We start from the raw sequence: 22,500 nt of genomic DNA on the forward strand, positions 1-22,500 counted from the left end.
TAACAGCATTTTCACATATCTACATCAACTGTTGTTAATGTATGTACAGGATATGATAACGCACATTTGAGTAAACCTCAATGTCCAAAAACTGAAATCTGATCAAATACTTTTGTAATTATGCATCTTCAAGAACACCTCTATTCTTTAATTGCTTATAATGTTTTTATTTAGTGTGAAGTGATTCATTATTCACTGAGAAACCGGTCAGATTTTGATAAATGCCTTTTATCATGCAGTTTTAACTATGGGAGATTTTGTAATAGTTTATGAAAGTCAGTTTTTGGCATGATTAGCTAACAATCGGAATAGTTAATGAAATGAACTCACATACACGCAATTATTCATACATATATACATACATATGCACACACATAGGTACCTACGCGTAAACATACATACACAAATACAGTATATACTGTACCTACACACTCAAAGTCCGTACATCCACACGCACATTCACTGTACAAACATACATATACACATACTGTACATATACATTCACTGTTCAAACATACATATACACTTACTGTACATATACACTCACTGTACAAACATACATATACACATACTGTACATATACATTCACTGTACAAACATACATATACACATACTGTACATATACAAGTACATATGCATACATACACTCATACATATAATCACATTTTATCAAACATATATTAACGTTGTTGCCCTACGGGAAACTGGGTAAAACACGGCATACTGACAAATCTTAACCTATTGTTACTATATCAATCTACAAGGTTAATGTAGTTGGCTTCTCTTTCCTCCCCTCCATTTTTCTGCTTTCTTTTGTATTTCAAGTTATCATTACATATATGTATTGTTGCAATTTGAACAATTGTATTGTTGATAATAGAGATAATTATTGTTATTGTTCATTATCAATAGTACTATTTCTATTGGTATTCGTATGTCTCCATTTGTAGTGTAATAATGTTCATTGTCATTTCTGTATTATTTATTTCACTAACTGCTTCTTTGCTATCACTTTTACCATCATATTTGTACATATCCTATTTGCTGATGCTGTTCTGTTGTTGATTTTGTTGTTGTGTTTGTTGTTGTTTTTGTCTCTCTGTCTTATCCCCCTTTTGTCCCCGCAATTTCCCCCTATGTCTTCCTTTTCTCTTTCTATCCCCTCCTGCTCCAGTCTGGCTGCACCAAATAATAATATAAATCCATTTAATAAAGTCAAATACAAATAAGGCAACAAGAGAAGTATCCCACACTTCTCTTTTGTAAAGTACATTTGTACAGCAGATATGGGCATCGACATCAATCAATGTTTATTTATATAGCGCTAAATCACAAGTGTCTCAAAGAGCTGCACAAGCCACAACGACATCCTCGGTTCAGAGCCCACATATACAATATGATTTGCCTGAGTAGCTGGACAGGACAAAAAAAATAGAAATAAGTTATTGAAAGAAGCTAACAAAAGATCCAAACATCCCAACACTACAACAAAACTTATTTTTCCTAATTTCCTTCTTTAAAAAATCTCTGAAACTATAGTCCAGAATCGTTGTATTTGTTTTTACCTTCTATTTAATGTCATGGTCTATTGTGTTGTGTTCTTGACATGTGATGTTGGTATGTGTATGTGGCCAGGTGGTTACTGTAAATGAAAACTGCTTCTCAGTTGACCTACATGATTAAATAAAGGTTAAAAAAAAAAAATATTTTAATCATGCCGCAATGACTGTATGAAATTGAATGAATGAAAGTTAACAAAAGTGTGATTTTGCGTAGATCTGCTTGAAAAACAAAATGTTTTGTCTCTGCTAAATGAGCCCATTTTTGCGTTAATAAACATATTACAAGCAAACAAGTTTCACAAAATTCAAACAATCCAAAATGTGCAGCATGTGCTTCATCATTGCCCAGCATTTTTTTCTCAGCAGAAGGATCTTTCTTAGTTGATGTCACTGGTCTATTTTTTTACCAGATCAGGAATCTGAAAAACCCTAGCCAAGGCTCCCTTGCAGAATTGTTGCTGCATGCTTTGAATGGGAAAAAGCAGCACCATCTGGTGGACAAATACAACAATTTTCGATTGAAAACCAGTCATCCATATTGAAATCGCCTTAGTTTATGTTAAGATACTGTAAATGTGGGATCAAAAACAGAATTTTAAATGTGACTTATATTTTGACTAAGAAACAAATGTAGTATTTTGCCAATGTTTAATCTCAGTGATTCCACTGCCACTCTAGATTTGTTACGGGACTGAATATATAGACTTTAAAAAGTAAACACCACTGTTCATGTACTTTCATCCCTCCTCATCTCGGTCCTCTCCATCCAGTCAGAGGTCAGCCGGTGACCTTGTTTGCGTCCAAGTCTTGCTGTCACTGAGTGTGTGCGTGTGAGTGTGTGTGTGTGTGCTGCCACCTGATCAGCCCGCTCTCATCCTCGCTATCGATCGCCTTCCACTCAGCCCTCAAGGACGGAAATCCAAACCCGTTTTCCAAACCGCAGCCCGATCACACACACATATACACACACACACACGCACACACACACATATACACACACACAGCTTCTCTCGTCTCTGCTACTTTTCTCTTTTATAGTCCTGCTCCACCTTTTGTTCACACACGCACGCACGCAACCGCGCGCACACACACATGCACACACGCGCGCACACACACATGCACATACACTGGTCTCAAGGTTGCAGTGACCAGCATACCCATGAATAAATAATAAAGTGGGTAGGAATCACTTTCACAAAAACCATTTACTGTCCTATTGTGTTGTTGAAGAGGCCATGTAAGTGAGTGTCTTAACGTGCACACACACGTGTGTGTGTGCGCCTGTGTAACAAGAAAAGCTTTACGAGTGAGTCGAGAACGTTTTGCTGACAAAAAGCCCAGCAGTCCTGGGAGTTGACTTTAGTCATGCAAACAGCTTGTGACCTTTAGTCGTCACATTTTCTTCACACTACTTTTTATTTCCATCACTTCTTTCTTTTATTCACCCCCGATATATTTGTATCTCCAATATATGTATCTATATCTAGCTAATTTTCTCTAATTATGGATTCATATTACGTTCCTTAAATCTCCTTTCCTTTCTTCCCTTCATTCCATCCTCAAGTTTGTTCTTCTTGTTTACCTCCCATATTTACTTTCTTTGCTAGATCTTCTGTTTTTCTGTTCTCCTCCCATGCATGCATATCCATGTTGCTTTCCACTCTACTCCAATGATTCTATATTTTATTATTTCTACTATATTTTCTTCTACCTTCCTACACGCTGCACTTTTTTTACTTTAGGTTGTCCTCCCTATCCCTCCTATCATCTATCATATTTTCCTTCTTCTCCTCTTTCCTCTCCTTCACACCTTCTTCTGGTACTTTCTTTTTTATTTGCCCCCTATTTCTTTTCTTCCTCCATTCTGACCTTCTTTTAACCTCCTCCCTCCCTTATTTTTTTTTCCATCTCCTCTTTTCCTTCTTATTTAAATGCATGTTACATGTTGAAGCAGTGGTGCTTTTTGAGGGCCCATAACATTGGTTGAATTCCAATTACCGTATTTTCCGGACCATAGGGCACATCAGATTATAAGGCGCACTGCCGATGAGCGGGTCTAGTCAGGTCTATTTGCATACAAAAGGCGCACCGGAATTTAAGGCGCATTAAAGGGGTCATATTATTGTCTGTATTTCTAAATTCAAAAGACTTCCTTGTGGTCTACATCAGTGGTCCCCAACCACCGGGCCGGTACCGGTCCGTGGACCGATTGGTACCGGGCCGCGGCCGCACAAGAAATTATTATTATTATTATTTTTTTTTTTTTTAATTAAATCAACATAAAAAACACAATATATACATTATATATCAATATAAATCAATACAATATGCAGGGATACAGTCCGTAAGCACACATGATTGTATTTCTTTCTGACAAAAAAAAATTTTTTTTTTTTTTTTTTTTTTTTACTACCCCCCCCTGGTCCGTGGGACAAATGTTCAAGCATTGACCGGTCCGCAAGTACAAAAAGGTTGGGGACCACTGGTCTACATAACATGTAATGGTGGTTCTTTGGTCAAAATGTTGCATAGGTTATGTTTTGCAGATCATCATCAAGTCGCTTTCTGACCGTCGCTTCAGGGTGCACCGTTTTGTGGGCGGTCTTATTTACGTGGATCACCTTCGACAGCGTCTTTTCTCCGTCATCTTTGTTGTAGCGGTGTAGCGTGCAAGGACGGGAGTGGAAGAAGTATCAAAAGATGGAGCTAACTGTTCTATTGACATTCAGACTTTACTTAAATCAATAACGGAGCAGCATCTCCTCATCCATGGTTTACTAGTGCAACAACAACGCCGGAAATGTGTCCCATGAAAAACCGTCCGACCGGAACTCTCTAACAACTAAAGTTCCTTGGGTGAATTATGTTAACTCACTACACCGGTATGTTTTAGCGCTTTCATGGCGAGTTTACTGACAAATATAAGTAAGAACTTTACACTACTCTATATTATAAATGGCAACAGCGGAGGGTGAATGTCACATAACAAGACGATAGAGTAAAAGAAGAATGTTCAGGACTTATGCAGATCCCAAATACAGATCAGCAGGTACCAGAAAGTAAAAAAAGTTGCTTTTGCATAATATTGCGAAACAAAACGCCAGATAATAGGTCTTACCTTGTACGTATACCATAATAATACTAGTATGTTGAAGCACAGTACAATCCATCAAGCGGTTTGGCTGCATACCTTACCAAAGTCGTACTAAAACATTTTGATAGATTTTTGAGCGCCGTATGTAATGTTTTATACTTTCAATGGAACATATAAAATGTTGATGTTGTTTACTTGAGTCATATTGTAGTCTACACATATCTCTTATGTGTGACTGCCATCTACTGGTCACACTTATCATTTCACCATGTACCAAATAAAATAGCTTCGAAGGCGGTAAGCACAACCAAAATTATTCCACCGGGTTATAAGGTGCACTGTCAAGTTTTGAGAAAATGAAAGGATTTTAAGTGTGCCTTATTGTCCGAAAAATACAGTAATGCGAGATACAAATATTTTGGGGTACACGCTTTCAAGTAATCGCTGTATTACTTGTTTCCTTGATTTTTATTTTATTTTTTCAATTAAGTCATGTTTACTAAATGTCCTGTTTTACTACTGTACGGTTTAATGTTTAATTTTATACTGCAACGGTGGACGAACAGCGAGAGCTGCAGCGAGCCTCACTGACGTCACACTTGCTTTGGACTGCTGCTCCAAGCGCATGTTCCATCTTTAAAAGCTACCACTGGCCTCTTAATATTTGCACAGTGCACGTTTTGTAGATCACCGTTGGCGGGTATAGCTTGGATATATACAGTACAGGCCAAAAGTTAGTACACACCTTATCCTCATTTAATGTGTTTTCTTTATTTTCATAACTATTTACATTGTAGATTGTCACTGAAGGCATCAAAACTATGAATGAACACATGTGGAGTTATGTACTTAACAAAAAAAGGTGAAAATAACCCTAAACATGTTTTGGTCGCTGATAAAAAAAGCCTTGCCTGTACCGGAAGTAGCGTGACGTCACAGGTTGAAAGGCTCCTCACATTTCCCCATTGTTTACACCAGCAGCGAGAGCGATTCGGGCCGAGAAAGCGACGATTACCCCATTAATTTGAGCCAGGATGAAAGATTTGTGGATGAGGGAACGTGAGAGTGAAGGACTAGAGTGCAGTGCAGGACGCATCTTTTTTCGCTCTGACCGTAACTTAGGTACAAGGGCTCATTGGATTCCACACTCTCTCCTTTTTCTATTGTGGATCACGGATTTGTATTTTAAACCACCTCGGATACTATATCGTCTTGAAAATGAGAGTCGAGAACGCGAAATGGACATTCACAGTGACTTTTATCTCTACAACAATACATCGGCGAAGCACTTTAGCTATGGAGCTAACGTAATAGCATCGGGCTTAACTGCAGATAGAAACAAAAGAAATAAACCCCTGACTGGAAGGATAGACAGGAAATCAAAATACTATTAAAACATTGACATGTAACTACACGGTCAATGCTTTCCAGCCTGGCGAAGCTTAACAATGCTGTTGCTAACGACGCCATTAAAGCTAACTTAGCAACGGGACCTCACAGAGCTATGCTAAAAACATTAGCTATCCACCTACGCCAGCCAGCCCTCATCTGCTCATCAACACCCGTGGTCACCTGCGTTCCAGCGATCGACGGAACGACGAAGGACTTCACCCAATCATAGATGCGGTCGGCGGCTAGAGTCGGATAGCGCGTCTGCTATCCAACTCAAAGTCCTCCTGGTTGTGTTGCTGTAGCCAGCCGCTAATACACCGATCCCACCTAAAGCGTTCTTCATTGCAGTCTCCATTGTTCATTAAACAAATTGCAAAAGATTCACCAACACAGATGTCCAGAATACTGTGGAATTTTGTGATGAAAACCGAGCTTTTTGTATTGGATACAATGTGTCTGAATACTTCTGGTTCAACGATTTACGTCACGCGCATACGTCATCATACATAGACGTTTTCAACCGGAAGTTTAGCGGGAAATTTAAAATTGCACTTTATAAGTTAACCCGGCCGTATTGGCATGTGTTGCAATGTTAAGATTTCATCATTGATATATAAACTATCAGACTGCGTGGTCGGTAGTAGTGGGTTTCAGTAGGCCTTTAACAAAAAAAGGTGAAATAACTGAAAACATGTTTTATATTCTAGTTTCTTCAAAAATAGCCACCCTTTGCTCTGATTACTGCTTTGCACACCCTTGGCATTCTCTTGATGAGCTTCAAGCACACCTGTGAAGGTGACTACCTTTTGAAGCTCATCGAGAGAATGCCAACAGTGTGCGAAAAAGTAATCAGAGCAAAGGGTGGCTACTTTGAAGAAACTAGAATATAAAACATGTTTAGGGTTATTTCACCTTTTTTTGTTAAGTACATAACTCCACATGTGTTCATTCATAGTGTTGATGCCTTCAGTGACAATCTACAATGTAAATAGTCATGAAAATAAAAAAATCGCATTGAATGAGAAGGTGTTGTCCTGTACTGTATACAGGTATTAGGTATATCTTGAACATATTAAAGTACATCCACATCACAGACAAGCAGCCAGAGCAAACTTTAACACGTGATTGTTATGACCTGCAGTTTTAGACACACGTAATAAAGGTGTTTGAAAACAATTTTTTAAGCTAAATAACCACAATGTTAGTGCTGCATAAAACATTATGTCGCCACTGGTTAGATGTTTCCTAAAAAATGAATTTAAAAAACCCCAAAAAAACCTTAAAGCCTGACATGTACTATTCATGATTAGCTATATTTTACTGCAAATTAATATTGGCGCCAAATATCAGTTATCGGCCTCCTTGACTACAAAAAACAACAACACATTGGTCGATCTCCAGTTGACATACACAAAAGCAGTCCCAGAGAAGAAAATAACAATTTGCAGTCATGTCATCGTTTTGATATACTATACATTCAATGATAGCTGACATTAGTAGCTATCCATCCATTTTCTACCGCTTATGCCCTCCTTCGGGGTTGCGGGGGGCGCTGGAATCTATCTCAGCTACAATCGGGGCGGAAGGCGGGGTACACCCTGGACAAGTCGCCACCTCATCGCAGGTCCAACACAGATAGACAGACAACATTCACATTCACACACTAGGGTCAATTTAGTGTTGCCAATCAACCTATGCTAAATCACTGTCATTAGCTGATAACCAATATAACTAATGTGTGTGCTTGTGTGTTACGTGGGGTGTCGCTTAGATGCTCAAAGCCACAAGAGGAAAGATTTAACGCTAACAACACATTTGAAAGTTAGCGCCCATTAGGCAGCCGCTAAAGGTTGCAAAAAGTACCTTTAATGTATGGATTGTCAAATGTCTGGCGTCAATAAAGAAGATAGAAACCAAATGAAAAGGGGTTGAACCTCATAGTGATTGAAAGCATCAGTAGCCGTCGACAGGATGAAGGGAGGAAAACATGAAAGTAGAGGCAAAAACAAAGACTTCCAGGTGGAAAAGTGATTTGTTGTGAAGAACTGCAAAAACAAAAAGAAGATGCGGTCAGAAAGAGAAATGATTACAATCCTCTGTGGGTGCATGGCGCTCTCTTTTCAATCTAATCCAGCTCAGGCAAAGGTAAACAATCGTTCTTGATAAAGGATTGGACAAATCCTCAATCAGCCTCATTCTGGCCAAAGCAGATCTTTATTGGGACGACCTCACCTGCCTAAATTGGAAATGCTTCCGAGAGAGAGCGCTGAGAGCAAATGGAAAAGTCTACATCGTCTTGGAGAGACAAAGACGGCATGGACCGAAAAAAAATACAAAATACCAAAACACCCCTAATCCTGGATATCTTATGATCTTAAATAGAGCCATTAAATGTGGCACGTTGCTGTTGGAAAGCCACAGAGGATACGGATAAAAGATTTTTGAATGAAAGGAAACCACTTAGCTAATAAATTAACAAGAAAGCTCCAAAGACTCCGCATGGGGCGTTTATCAATAAATGCATTCAAGTGTTGTCGGCACAAATTTGTTGGTGGATTGTCTCTCTGATGGCTGAATACATAGAGAATTATGAGGGCACGCTTGGTAAAGTGGGATGCAGTCATGAATAATAAAGACCCCAGAAAAGATGAGACGACCAACACCCACAGGCACAAACAAACTCATGCTAAGAGTAGGGGGAAAACGATGACATGCTATACTTTTTTTTGGAGCAGGGTATTGTCTTCAATGATGTATTTAAGGAACTGATTTTAAGATTGCGAAATTGTTTGTTGGTTTGTTGGTTATTGGTTATTTTGAACATACAGTCGTGGTCAAAAGTTTACATACACTTGTAAAGAACATAATGTCATGGCTGTCTTGAGTTTCCAATCATTTCTACAACTCTTATTTTGCTGTGATAGAGTGATTGGAGCACATACGTGTTGGTCACAAAAAACATTCATGAAGTTTGGTTCTTTTATGAATTTATTATGGGTCTACTGAAAATGTGACCGAATCTGCTGGGTCAAAAGTATACATACAGCAATGTTAATATTTGGTTACATGTCCCTTGGCAAGTTTCACTGCAATAAGGCGCTTTTGGTAGCCATCCACAAGCTTCTGGTTGAGTTTTTGACCACTCTTTTTGACAAAATTGGTGCAGTTCAGCTAAATGGGTTGGTTTTCTGACATGGACTTGTTTCTTCAGCATTGTCCACACGTTTAAGTCAGGACTTTGGGAAGGCCATTCTAAAACCTTAATTCTAGCCTGATTTAGTCATTCCTTTACCACTTTTGACGTGTGTTTGGGGTCATTGTCCTGTTGGAACACCCAACTGCGCCCAAGACCCAACCTTCGGGCTGATGATTTTAGGTTGTCCTGAATAATTTAGAGGTAATCTTCCTTTGTCATTGTCCCATTTACTCTCTGTAAAGCACCAGTTCCATTGGCAGCAAAACAGGCCCAGAGCATAATACTACCACCACCATGCTTGACGGTAGGAGTGGTGTTCCTGGGATTAAAGGCCTAACTTTTTTCTCCTCCAAACATATTGCTGGGTATTGCGGCCAAAGTTTCATCTGATCACAGAACTTTCCTCCAGAAGGTATTATCTTTGACCATGTGATGTCAGAATTTCCACATGATGCATCACATTTTTCACATAATTTAATTTCTCTTTACAACATGTCTATATTTTCACTTCATAGTAACTACTAGCATATTTATGTTCACTTCCTGTTCTCCATTTTTAACACAATGTATCTTATCAACCATAATTGCAGACTAGAATGTATTATTGTATTTAATTGCATTAAAACAGAAATTACAGGGTTTTTCAAAGTGTGGCACACTGAACTTGCCCTCAAAGACTATTTTTTCCTTTAATCATAACTGAAAATAACTTAGCAGGTGTGAAAAAAAATATATTTTTAGTGTACTGCTGTGCCTCCCCTGACGTCTTCAAGCGCCTAAAAGCAGAGACCTGCCTCTAACTGAGAAAACTGTTTTGCTTCAATATAGGTTAACTGGAGCTGTCAAAGTAAATACCGAACACACGTCATTAATCACCACAACAAAATAATCGCTTTACTCATGAATAAGCGCAGATTAATCAAGAAATTAATTTTGACCTCACATGCTCCTTCATCTTACCTGTGACGGTGTTGCTAAACAAAAGGGATATTCAACAAAATGTTTTCGGGGCCACATTTCCTGAAAGCTAAGGACCAGGGGCCAGACTTCTCCCTTCGCTGTTATATTTTGTAGATTCCGTAGAACAGTAGACGTTTGATTTTAGTCTATTTATTTTGTCAGAGTTACAGGATCGTGCTGCTATTTAGGGACCTTCTGCAAAAAAGCTAGTCAAAGATCATCTGAATGACCGCATTCTAGTATTTTAAAGAATCTGCTGCAAAATGTTTTTTGAACTGAACTTGTGGGCTACCAGTTGAATAGCCCAAATAAAAAAAAAAAGAGAGGCCCTAAAAAAGAACCTTGAGGATCACTACCAGTATAACCAAAGAAGTTGAACCAATGATTGACTTCATCTCAAGTAAACAAGCTACAGCAACACCTTAGTTCAGGGGTCACCAACGCGGTGCCCGCGGGCACCAGGTAGCCCGTAAGGACCAGATGAGTAACCCGCTGGCCTGTTCTAAAAATAGCTCAAATAGCAGCACTTACCAGTGAGCTGCCTCTATTTTTTGAATTTTATTTATTTACTAGCAAGCTGGTCTCGCTTTGCCCGACATTTTTAATTCTAAGAGAGACAAAACTCAAATAGAATTTGAAAATCCAAGAAAATATTTGAAAGACTTGGTCTTCACTTGTTTAAATAAATTCATAATTAGTTTTACTTTGCTTCTTATAACTTTCAGAAAGACAATTTTAGAGAAAAAATACAACCTTAAAAATGATTTTAGGATTTTTAAACACATATACCTTTTAAATTCCTTCCTCTTCTTTCCTGACAATTTAAATCAATGTTCAGGTAAATGTATTGTTTTTATTGTAAAGAATAATAAATACATTTTAATTTAATTATTCATTTAAGCTTCTGTTTTTTCGACGAAGAATATTTGTGAAATATTTCTTCTAACTTATTAGGATTAAAATTTAAAAAAATTATTCTGGCAAATCTAGAAAATCTGTAGAATCAAATTTAAATCTTATTTCAAAGTCTTTTGAATTTGTTTTAAAAATTTTGTTCTGGAAAATCTAGAAGAAATAATAATTTGTCTTTGTTAGAAATATAGCTTGGTCCAATTTGTTATATATTCTAACAAAGTTTAGATTGGATTTTAACCTATTTAAAACATGTCATCAAAATTCTAAAATTAATCTTAATCAGGAAAAATTACTAATGATGTTCCATAAATTATCTTTTTAATTTTTTCAAAAAGATTCGAATTAGCTAGTTTTTATCTTCTTTTTTTCAGTTGAATTTTGAATTTTAAAGAGTCGAAATTGAAGATAAACTATGTTTCAAAATTAATTGTCATTTTTTTTCGTGTTTTCTTTTCTTTTAAACCGTTCAATTAAGTGTAAATATCATTCATTATTAATAATAACATAAAGTTAAAGGTAAATTGAGCAAATTGGCTATTTCTGGCAATTTATTTAAGTGTGTATCAAACTGGTAGCCCTTCGCATTAATCAGTACCCAAGAAGTAGCTCTTGCTTTCAAAAAGGTTGGTGACCCCTGCCTTAGTTACATAAATCACATTACGAAAAAAATGTGTCAAAAATGAGACGACTTTAAGGGGTGCCTTGAAGAACGCCTCGGTTATGTAAATCACAAGTTTGGACCTCGGTGTGCTATGTTTTCTGGCCTGGTTAGACTATCAATGCAAGGATCAGTCAATGTGCCATTATTTTTTCAGAATGTGCTTGTCCAACAAATTTTGAACTGAACTCGGTATGGTGTCATTCCCGGGTGGGTTTTGGCCCTCGAGCTCCCAGTTAAATAACCCTCCTATACGGTCAATGATCGGTGCAAAGTTTAGTGAGAAGACACTGACTGGTGCGCTCGGTGAAAAATTCAATTTTAAAATAAAACCAGGCGGGATTTTAGATAAAACTGTTACCAAGTGTGGAGCAAATAAACTCATTCAATCAAAACATATTTCAAATGTTTGTTTATGACATTGTGACAATAAAACTGCAATTGTGCCAAAATATTGAGGTCTTTTTTTATGTTAATTTTAATTGTTAGCAAATAATTAACTGCAATTATTTATGGTTAATCAAATTTCTAAAGTGTGATTAAGGCTCCAGCGACCCACCGCGACCCCGAAAGGAGAAGGCTAATTGATGATTAGAAAACCCTTGTGCAATCATGTTCACACATCTGAAAACAGTTTAGCTCGTTACAGAAGCTACAAAACTGACCTTCCTTTGAGCAGATTGAGTTTCTGGAGCATCACATTTGTGGGGTCAATTAAACGCTCAAAATGGCCAGAAAAAGAGAACTTTCATCTGAAACTCGACAGTCTATTCTTGTTCTTAGAAATGAAGGCTATTCCACAAAATTGTTTGGGTGACCCCAAACTTTTAAACGGTAGTGTATATATTTTTGAATTATCGCGGTTCTTATATGTATCGATTCTTAATCGATTCAAAAAGTCAAAAACAGTTTTAGGTATTATTTGTCCATCCATCCATCCATTTCTACTGCTTGTCCCTATCGGGGTCGCGGGGAGTGCTGGAGCCTATCGGCCGGAAGGCAGAGTACACCCTAGACCAGGCCTTGGCAATTATTTTGACTCAGAGGCCACATTTAGAGAAAAAAATGTGTCTGGGGGCCGGTATATCTATTTTTAGGAATACTAACACAAAACCACACAATAATGTCTGATTGAATGCTAAAAACATTATGACAGACCGCCTTAAAAAACGTAATGGAATTTTAAATTTTTCTATGAAGGATAAAACACTGAATATTGACAAAATATGAAAGTCACACCCCCTTTCGGTCGACATATTTTACAATCAAGTGAAACGCAACAAAAATGCAACAAACAGTGAAATATGAACGCGAAGGGTACAAAATAAACCCACCTACAATCTGATATATGTGATATATCACTAAGCTTTAGAACTTTGTTGTGAAAATCTCCTTCCGCGTCTGTGGAAACGCTTCCCGCCCACACTGCTTTGTGCCTCGTCTAGATTACCATAGTAACTAATTAGATGACCATAGTAACTAATTCAATTACTATAGTAACTGGTATATCATCCCAAAGCACAGATTCCAACCATTGAAATACTTTGTATAGTTGAAGACTTACGGTCGTTAGAAAACATGACTGCACATCATAATGGCAGCTACACTTTCCATCTTAAAGATCTCAAAAAATTATTTGGGAATGTCCGGCGGGCCAGATTGAAAAGCTTAACGGGCCGTATGTGGCCCCCGGGCCTTAATTTGCCCAGGTCTGCCCTAAACAAATCACCACCTCATCGCAGATTTATATATTTTTATTTTTGTCATTTTGTATTTTTTTTACATCTATCCTGTCCAGCCACTTTAATAAATGTTTGGGTAGAATTTCATTAAACAAAACCAGTTTTATTTGAAGTAATATAGAAATGTATCAGAGCTGTCTATCTTTGTTTATGGAGGTATGCAGATAATCATAGAACTGGCACCCAATGTCATTAAAAAAGTATTGATTTTGAATCGAGAATCGATTCTGAATCGAATCGTTAACCCCAAGAATCGGATCGAATCATGTGGGGGCCCAACATTCACAGCCATAGTGATTAATCTTTTTTAAAATATAATTGTTTGACAGCTATAGCGACAACATAACATGATGACGTAATTCCAGACATAATAAAAGAAGAGAGATTCAGTACAGTAAGATTTATGTAAGCGTTTATGATCTGATCTTGTACAAACTGGAGACTAATCATTGTTTTCAAGAGAAAATGCACCACTAATATGTGTTAATGCTCAATTATAATGCACTTCCTCAGCTCATGTATTTGCACGTTCACGTCTACCAAGAGATGTTCAAACTATTCGTCATGTACGGAGAAAAGGCAAAGTACCCAAAGCGAAGTGAGCTCACAGACCTCCCTGGACTATCGAGTGCGAGGAGAAAGATGGACAGAGAAGCGTACAAATGTAAGTAATAAGTGTAATTAATGATTTTTATAATAATGACACTGGTGGTTTAGTCAGACTTCAAACATTTGCCACTGCACGTAAATGTTGGCAAAATAAATGAAGAATAGCACAAGCAAAGCTGAACATCGTGTGTGACGGCATCTTGAAAGTAAACAAACATTTGTTGCATCTGCCTTATGTCACTGCGGGCAAGCAGCGAGGGCTGATTATCTAGCGAGACTCGACCGGCGTCCGTATACATAGAGGCGTATTTACAATACTTTGCAATGGCACTAGATCAGGGCTAATCAACTACATAATGAAGAGGGTTGCAGTTTCAAGAGCCCAAGGGCTCGGTGGTCGGACATCGAAATGTGGATGTTTCGTCAAAAGTGCCTCCACAGGTTATAAACCTTTGAGACTTAGTTTACTTATTTACAAAGTATACACATTGGCTTTCACACTGCACTGTTAATAAATTCCGTAGTACGCCCTCGCCACTCACTTCCAGAATGTGCAGCTAGTTAACAGTATGAAAAAACAGAAGCTCCAGAAGTTTTGTTGGAGATTGATGTTCCTTCTTTTGAAATTATTTTTCTTCTTGAGTTTTATTTCTTTACATATCCTCCTTCATTTAGGATTGCGAGACTGAAAATATAAACATAAAATAAACATTACAAAGTATAGCGCCCATTGTTACATGAATATTATAGAAGGTTTAGTGTTAATACATTCACACAACTACATATGTTTATGCATGAAGAAGTTAATCAACAACTTAAGTCATCAAACATTGCACACAATGTACCGGTATGTGAGTCCATCCATCCATCTGTTTTATACCGCTTGTCCCTCATAACAATTAAACCTAAAGTGTAACGTTACCCACTACTGGTAAAAGTAAGCGCTACATGTAATAAACAACAGAGTTACTCTTAGACCAAAAAAAATTTATAAAAAAAAAACACGACCACGAATAAAAAGACATAACAAAGTCAGCAATTTCAATAGAAAACAAACTAAATATTTTTGTACACAATATCTACTTACAAAAATGTGACCAAGTTTCGTGATGAAGCTTACACGTGTAAATTTCTATCATTGTTGCTTCTTGTCTAGAACACTGTGTCCGTCACTTAAAAGGTCTGACAGGAATCAGTGACTTGAGCACTTGCTCGAGGAAGAAACATCCATACTTTGTTATCCAGTCGTTGTTAGAAGTCAGATTTTAGCAATTTATTTAGATATTTTTTTGGGGTTGAATGCGTAGTCTTCTTCTATTCACCCCACTGCTGCTTCATTGTGACACAATCCTCGCTGTCGCCCCTTGTGGGGTGGCAGGAGTACTGCATACATGGGCAACCCTAGTTTGAATGGTTTCATCAAGCTTATTTGGGTAATGTTCGGCGGGACGAATGAAAAGCTTTGGCGTACCAGATGTGGCCCGCGAGCCGCCAGTTCAATAGCCCTGCCCTAGATGCTCGAGCCAAGGGGGAGGGTCAGGTTGAAGAGGGGAGGGGGAGGGGGAGGAGGGAGAGTTCGAATTGAGCTTAAATCCTGTGGTTCAAACCGTTTTTCATGACGTCACACAGATCATCAATTCTTATACAACTTTAGCTCTGGATTCATTTAAGAAGTGTCTATTGCTGCCTTTTTTCCCAACATTTGTTGTTCGCCAAGATAGAAAGGTACCAAAGACGTTCAATGTCACATCTGTTTATTATTCAAATTGTTTTTTAGTGTTACTAGTATACAGTGGCTAACTTATTTTTATGTTTGTATGACACAAATGCATAAAAAATGGTATACTTAATGGGGACAATTGATGATTTTTCTCGGTCCTGACTGTAGAAATGTTGTTGAAATATTGGATACTCGTGCTAAACAATGCCGGGGGGTCCACCATCTGCAGTCCCCTCCCCTTGATTGAAAGTGTCAAATCATAAGGCTCATGCATTTGGGTGTGAGCTTGCAAACAGTTTTGGATGCCTCTAAAACAGTGGTTCTTAACCTTGTTGGAGGTACCGAATCCCACCAGTTTCATATGCGCATTCACCGAACCCTTCTTTAGTGAAAAATAAAATGTTTATTTTTTTCAAATTCAAGAAAAAGTCATATGTTTTTTCACTTGTGCACAAAATGAACTGTGCATGAACATCACCTTGTTCAAAGAACAAAACCAACACAGTGCATGAACTCACAACAAATTACACACATTACCATGACTTGATTAACGTGGACCCCGACTTAAACAAGTTGAACAACTTATTCGGGTGTTACCATTTAGTGGTCAATTGTACGGGATATGTACTGTACTGTGTAAACTGTACTGTTTCATATAATGTATTCTCTTCCTTTGCAATCTGCTAGTAAAAGTTTCAATCGATCAATCAAACAACCTGCAAATCAGATGGAAAATTAGAGGGAACATTGTTTGGGGGTATCCATAATACGCCGATAGGGAGAAGTTTTTATTTACATGATAAGTCGGATGTGTCTTTACCTCCGTGGCGGAGGCTCCGCCGAACCCCTGAGGCCGACTCACAGAACCCCTAGGGTTCGATCGAACCCAGGTTAAGAACCACTGCTCTAAAAGCTTTGTTTTGCAGTTATTTTGTGGGCCATTTGTGACATCACAGATTGACGGACGTACTTATGTGGGCAGTCTAGTATCCACTGCAGCCTGAAGCCTCCGGTGTTATTTTTTCTCGTTTCATGACCTTTCACCTGCTCTGATGTCGATAAAATAAATATTTCGGTGTTTATTTTGTCCACAACATTTTACACAGGACTGTTTTGTCAACATGGACCAGCACAGAGATGGGTTAGCCGCTAAACTTGGACGGTTTAAGGAAAAACAATATAAGGTGGGATAAAGCATTATTTTCATCTAATGGTGGCATGCGCACAATATCACCGGCGTGCAACTTGCAGTGACATAAATGCTGGCTTTTTTTTATCTGTGTTGCTTTGTATGGATTCAAGACTTGGCAGGTGTACCTAATGGCAGTGAATGAACCTGTGAATCTATGTAATGTTTATGAAGTTTATTTCCAACTGTGTCTAGAAAAAAAATAGTGCCCATGTCTGTCTTCATGATACACTATATTGCCAAAAGTATTTGGCCACCCATCCAAATAATCAGAATCAGGTGTCCTAATCACTTGGCCCGGCCACAGGTGTATAAAATCAAGCACTTAGGTATGGAGACTGTTTCTACAAATATTTGTGAAAGAATGGGCCGCTCTCAGGAGCTCAGTGATGTCCAGCGTGGAACTGTCATAGGATGCCACCTGTGCAACAAATCCAGTCGAGAAATTGCTTCGCTCCTAAATATTCCAAAGTCAACAATATTATAAGAAAATGGAAGAGTTTGGGAACAACAGCAACTCGGCCACGAAGTGGCAGGCCACATAAACTGACAGAGAGGTGTCAGCCGATGCTGAAGCGCATAGTGCAAAGAGGTCGTCAGGAGTTGGGCTTGGCCCCTCAGTTCCAGTGAATGCTCCAGGACACCAAAACATTTGACAATTCCATGCTCCCAACCTTGTGGGAACAGTTTGGAGCAGGCCTCTTCCTCTTCCAACATGACTGTGCACCAGTGCACAAAGCAAGGTCCATAAAGACATGGATGACAGAGTCTGGTGTGGATGAACTTGACTGGCCTGCACAGAGTGCTGACCTGAACCCAATAGAACACCTTTGGGATGAATTAGAACGGAGACTGAGAGTGACCTCACCAATGCGCTTTTGGAAGAATAGACCTATATTCCTATGAACACACTGCGCAACCTTGTGGACAGCCTTCCCAGAAGAGTTGAAGCTGTAAAAGCTGCAAAAGGTGGACCAACATCATATTGAACCCTATGGGTTAGGAATGGGATGGCACTTCAAGTTCGTATATGAGCCCAGGCAGGTGGCCAAATACTTTTGGCAATATAGTGTATATATCTAAACACTGTACATTAAAAAAAATACATTCTGATACTTTTGGAGAGGGTGGCTTAAAGCGAACTGATTTGTATATTTGTTTATAATACTGCTACATAGTGTTGTCAGTCACCTAGGCTGGTGAAAAGGACATAAACTTTGTCTGGCAGTGACACATGGACTGAGAAAGTGGAGGATGAGGAGGTATAGAAAGATGTAAAGAATGGCTGAATAAGAGTTCAGGTTTCACAGTGTCAATACAGCTGATGGAGTGCAGTAGAAAGTCAGTATGCCCAAAGGGAGACAGTGGAGAACGCTGCAGTTTGCTAATCTTGCGCAGCACTCAGGCACAGAGGTCAGCACAACTTCCAATCACCTCTTTTCTAGAAGTTCCTCTCAACAAGAATATTTAGAATATAATTTCACTTACATTCGTAATTGGGAGATAACAAGACTTTCACATTGAACTGTTCGATATACTGTAATTATACATCAACACATCACATACTGACTTTTAACACAGTTACCCTCACATTTGGTTAAAAAAACTAAGTCTATCATGAACAATGACAATAACGAAAATGTATATTTGAAAGATGTAACTTTTGCAATTTTTTCAGACTTATTTTTTCAATTACTTTGGATCCCCTTGTGATTTAATACATTTTTAACCAATGTTTAAAAAACAAACATGTATTTATGTCTTACTCATTTTATGCCACAAAGACATAAAAGTAGACACTAGATGACAAAAAAAGCACATACCGGTACTCAAAGTTCATTGTGAAATTAATGCACTGTTTCACTTAATCATAACTAATAAGAGTACCGTATTTTTTTTGGACCATAGGGCGCACCGGATTATAAGGCGCACTGCCGATGAGCGGGTCTATTCAGGTCTATTTTCATACAAAAGGCGCACCGGATTATAAAGTGCAGTAAAGGGCTAATATTATGATTTGTGTTTACCTTTAAACACTTCCTTGTGGTCAACATAACATATAATGGTGGTTCTTTGGTCAAAATGTTTTACAGACCATCTTCAAGTCGCTTTCTGACAGTCGTTTCAGGATGCACCGTTCTGTGGGTGGTCTTATTTACGTGGCTCACCTTCGACAGCGTCTTTTCTCCGTATTCTTTGTTGTAGCGGTGTAGCGTGCAAGGACGGGAGTAGAAGAGGTGTCAAAAGATGAAGCTCAGCTAACTGTTTTATTGACATTCAGACTTCACTTAAATCAATCACAGAGCAGCATCTTCTCATTTATGGCTCACTAGTGCAACAACAACACCGGAAATGTGTTCCGTGAAAAACCGTCCGACCGGAACTCTCTAAAAACTAAAGTTCAGTGGGTGAATTATGTAAAAACCCACTACACCGGTAGTTTTTAGCGCTTCCATAGCGAGTCGACTGACAGGTATAAGTTAGAAGTGTAAGCTACTTTATATTAGAAATGGTAACAGTGGAGGGTGAATACCCCATAACAAGAAGATAGACAAAAAGAAGAAGCTTATCGACTACGGTTCAGCACGGACTACAATGATGGAAGCGCGCAAATTTTCAGGACTTATGCAGATCCCAAATATACATTAGCAGGTACCAGGAAGTAAGAAACGTTGGTTTTGCATAATATTGTTAATCAAAACACCAGATAATATGTCTCCTAATTGGTGCCATTTTGGGGTCCATAATAATACCATATGTTGAATAATCTGTCTACGGTAGCTGAAATGCTCTGACAATCCATTAAGCGGTGCGGCTTCATAGCTTACCAAAGTCGTACTAAAACATGTTGACAGATCTTTGAGCGCTGTGTGTAATGTTCTATATCCTCAATGGAACATTTAAAGTGTTGGTGTTGTTTACTGGCGTCATTTTGCAGTTCCCACGTATCTCTTATGTGTGACTGCCATATACTGGTCACACTTATCATTACACCATGTACCAAATTAAAACAGCTTCCAGGTTGGTAAGCACAATCAGAATGATTCCGTACATTAGGCGCACCGGGTTACGGGGCGCACTGTCGATTTTTGAGAAAATTTAAGGATTTTAAGTGTGCCTTTTAGTCTGAAAAATACGGTAATAATTCATTATAATTGCAGAAACAACAACATCAAAAGCTTTCTTCCTTTCCACTGCCTGCTCTGTTGTCCACAATAACAGAAGAAATGAACACATTAAAGAGATGGTTTGACAAAGACCAACTATCTTTGACTCTCAATATAACTAAAATAATGCAATTCAGTAACAGTAGAAGAGAAAGTCAAACACAATTACAAATAGACAGAGTAGACATTGAAAGGGTAAATTTAATTCAATATTTGGGTGTAATAATAGATGATAAAATGAACTGAAAATCTCAACTAACGAATATATGACATAAAGTAGCAAGAAACACATCAATAATTAATATAGCAACATATGTTCTGTACCAAAAATCACTTCATATTCTCCACTGCTCACTAGTGTTACCATATCTGAGTTATTGTGCAGAAATATGGGTAAATAACTATAAAATTACACTTCAATTACTAACTGTGTTACAAAAAAGATCAATTAGGATAATACAACATTTTGGGTATAGAGAACAATCAACACTTTATTTATTGCAGCACAAAAATTGAAATGTAATGTATTTTGCAAACAGCTGAAATTATGTAGAAAGCAAACTATAACATGTTACTCAAGAATGTACAACCATTCTGCTCAACAAAAGAAGATATACCCTTAGAGAACATTCTAATTGAAAACATGTGTATGCATGTACAACACTTAAAACATATAGCATATCAGTATGTGGAATTCAATTATGGAATAGATTAAACAAGGAAGTCAAGCAATGTACTATGATCCAGTTTAAGAAACTGTTCAAACACAAAGTGTTCACAAAGTACATAGAAGAAAAACCTTTTAAAAATATTGAACCTAGTTTAAAAAAAATACACAATCTTATTAATCTCATAGTTGAACCATAATAATTTCAATATTTATGTTTGATAACTTTAAATATCCTTTATATATGTATTTATTAAGGATGTACTTAATTATTTCATTGTATATTTGTTTATTTATTTAATCATTTATTTATTTACTGATGTGTAACAAATAGAGAACAAACAAATGGGTAAAAAACTGCTATGATACAAAAAGGGGTAGGCTTAAATAAGCTCTACTTCTTCTTACTCCTTTTCGGGCATGCTGTAATGAAAAAAAATGGAAATGTGTGATGTATCACATGGTAATTGTATGCATGTTAAAATTAAACTTGACACCAACCAACCAAATTGCAGACATACATCCTCTGTGTATGTTTCATACTTGAAAAGTGTTTGTCCATCTTAAACATCTATTTATGTTCCAACCGCTGCACGTTCAGCGCATTTTTGAACTGTCGAGAGAGATCTAAAGCGGTTATTTTTTGGTAAACGAGAAACAATGAAGGTTATCATCACACTTCAACATCTCTGTCATGTAAATGTTGCCTTTTTGCTAGGTCAGCATTACACATAAAACAATATGTTTTTAATTGTCTTATTTTGGATGTATAAAGACAAATGCAGAAAATATATAAATACATGTAAACTCGGAAGTAAATGTGTATATACTACAATACCCAGAAGGCTTAGCGCTTTAGAAAGGAAGCGGAAGTAGGTCTAAACTATTAGAGAGGATGAATATTGTGTCGTTTGAGCAATAAGGAGTTAATATATTGTTACAAGTTGTTGTTCCTGCTTTATCTGCACAAGATACAAACATAAGATTTGATTAGACAGTTGAAATGCGTTAGACAAATTCCATTGGCAAAAGTGAACAAACGGTAATGCGTAAAGTTGCGATTATGCGCATAATTTGCAGAAACTTGTGGATTTTTGCGTGAATTATTGCGAGTGCGACATCGCACAAATCCTGGAGGTACTGGACACAACATCCACACAGCTGTCTATAATTTCCTATTCATTCAATCTTAACATTTGTCATGGATGTGCACTAACAAAAATGAAGCAATCTGCATTCCATCTAATATCTAAGAAGTGATCGTGATGTTGTAGTTCAGTGTGTCCTGTGCTCAAGCTCGGCAGTCTTCACAGGCTCGCCGTTTCCAAAGCAAGTCTCCACCATGGTGGTTTCTATGCCAACTGTCTCCCATCCCTGTGCACTTGCTTTTTCATCAGAGAAAATATGCACTACCATAAGTGCTCACCCTGACAGGATAGACCTTGTCTGCAATGTTCATACCAACACAGTAGCATATACAGTGTCTGTGAACATCGTTCATAAATTTAGCTCACTATGTCAAACGGCCTGATCTTCTGCGCTCTTCACAAAAGAGTGCAACTTTTAAAAAACGTCTAAACTACAAATACAGTATATTTCGGAATACATAATTAAGTTATTCTCATACTG

At 37.8% G+C, this 22,500-nt stretch overlaps 1 protein-coding gene and 1 long non-coding RNA gene across 5 annotated transcripts in view; one reads left to right on the plus strand and one right to left on the minus strand.

Moving 5' to 3' along the window:
- LOC133632656 (MAM domain-containing glycosylphosphatidylinositol anchor protein 1) overlaps window positions 1-22,500 on the minus strand; it is a 596,928-nt gene that overhangs the window by 353,855 nt on the left and 220,573 nt on the right. The window lies entirely within an intron of this gene.
- The window catches only part of LOC133632680 (uncharacterized), a 100,818-nt gene that overhangs the window by 25,210 nt on the left and 53,108 nt on the right, over window positions 1-22,500 (plus strand). The window contains exon 4 of the long non-coding RNA XR_009821692.1: window positions 14,033-14,183. This is a non-coding gene — a long non-coding RNA (uncharacterized LOC133632680). The remainder of the gene's footprint in view (window positions 1-14,032; window positions 14,184-22,500) is intronic.

This window comes from Entelurus aequoreus, linkage group LG02, assembly GCF_033978785.1.
Source record: "Entelurus aequoreus isolate RoL-2023_Sb linkage group LG02, RoL_Eaeq_v1.1, whole genome shotgun sequence".
Taxonomy (NCBI): Eukaryota; Metazoa; Chordata; class Actinopteri; order Syngnathiformes; family Syngnathidae; genus Entelurus; species Entelurus aequoreus.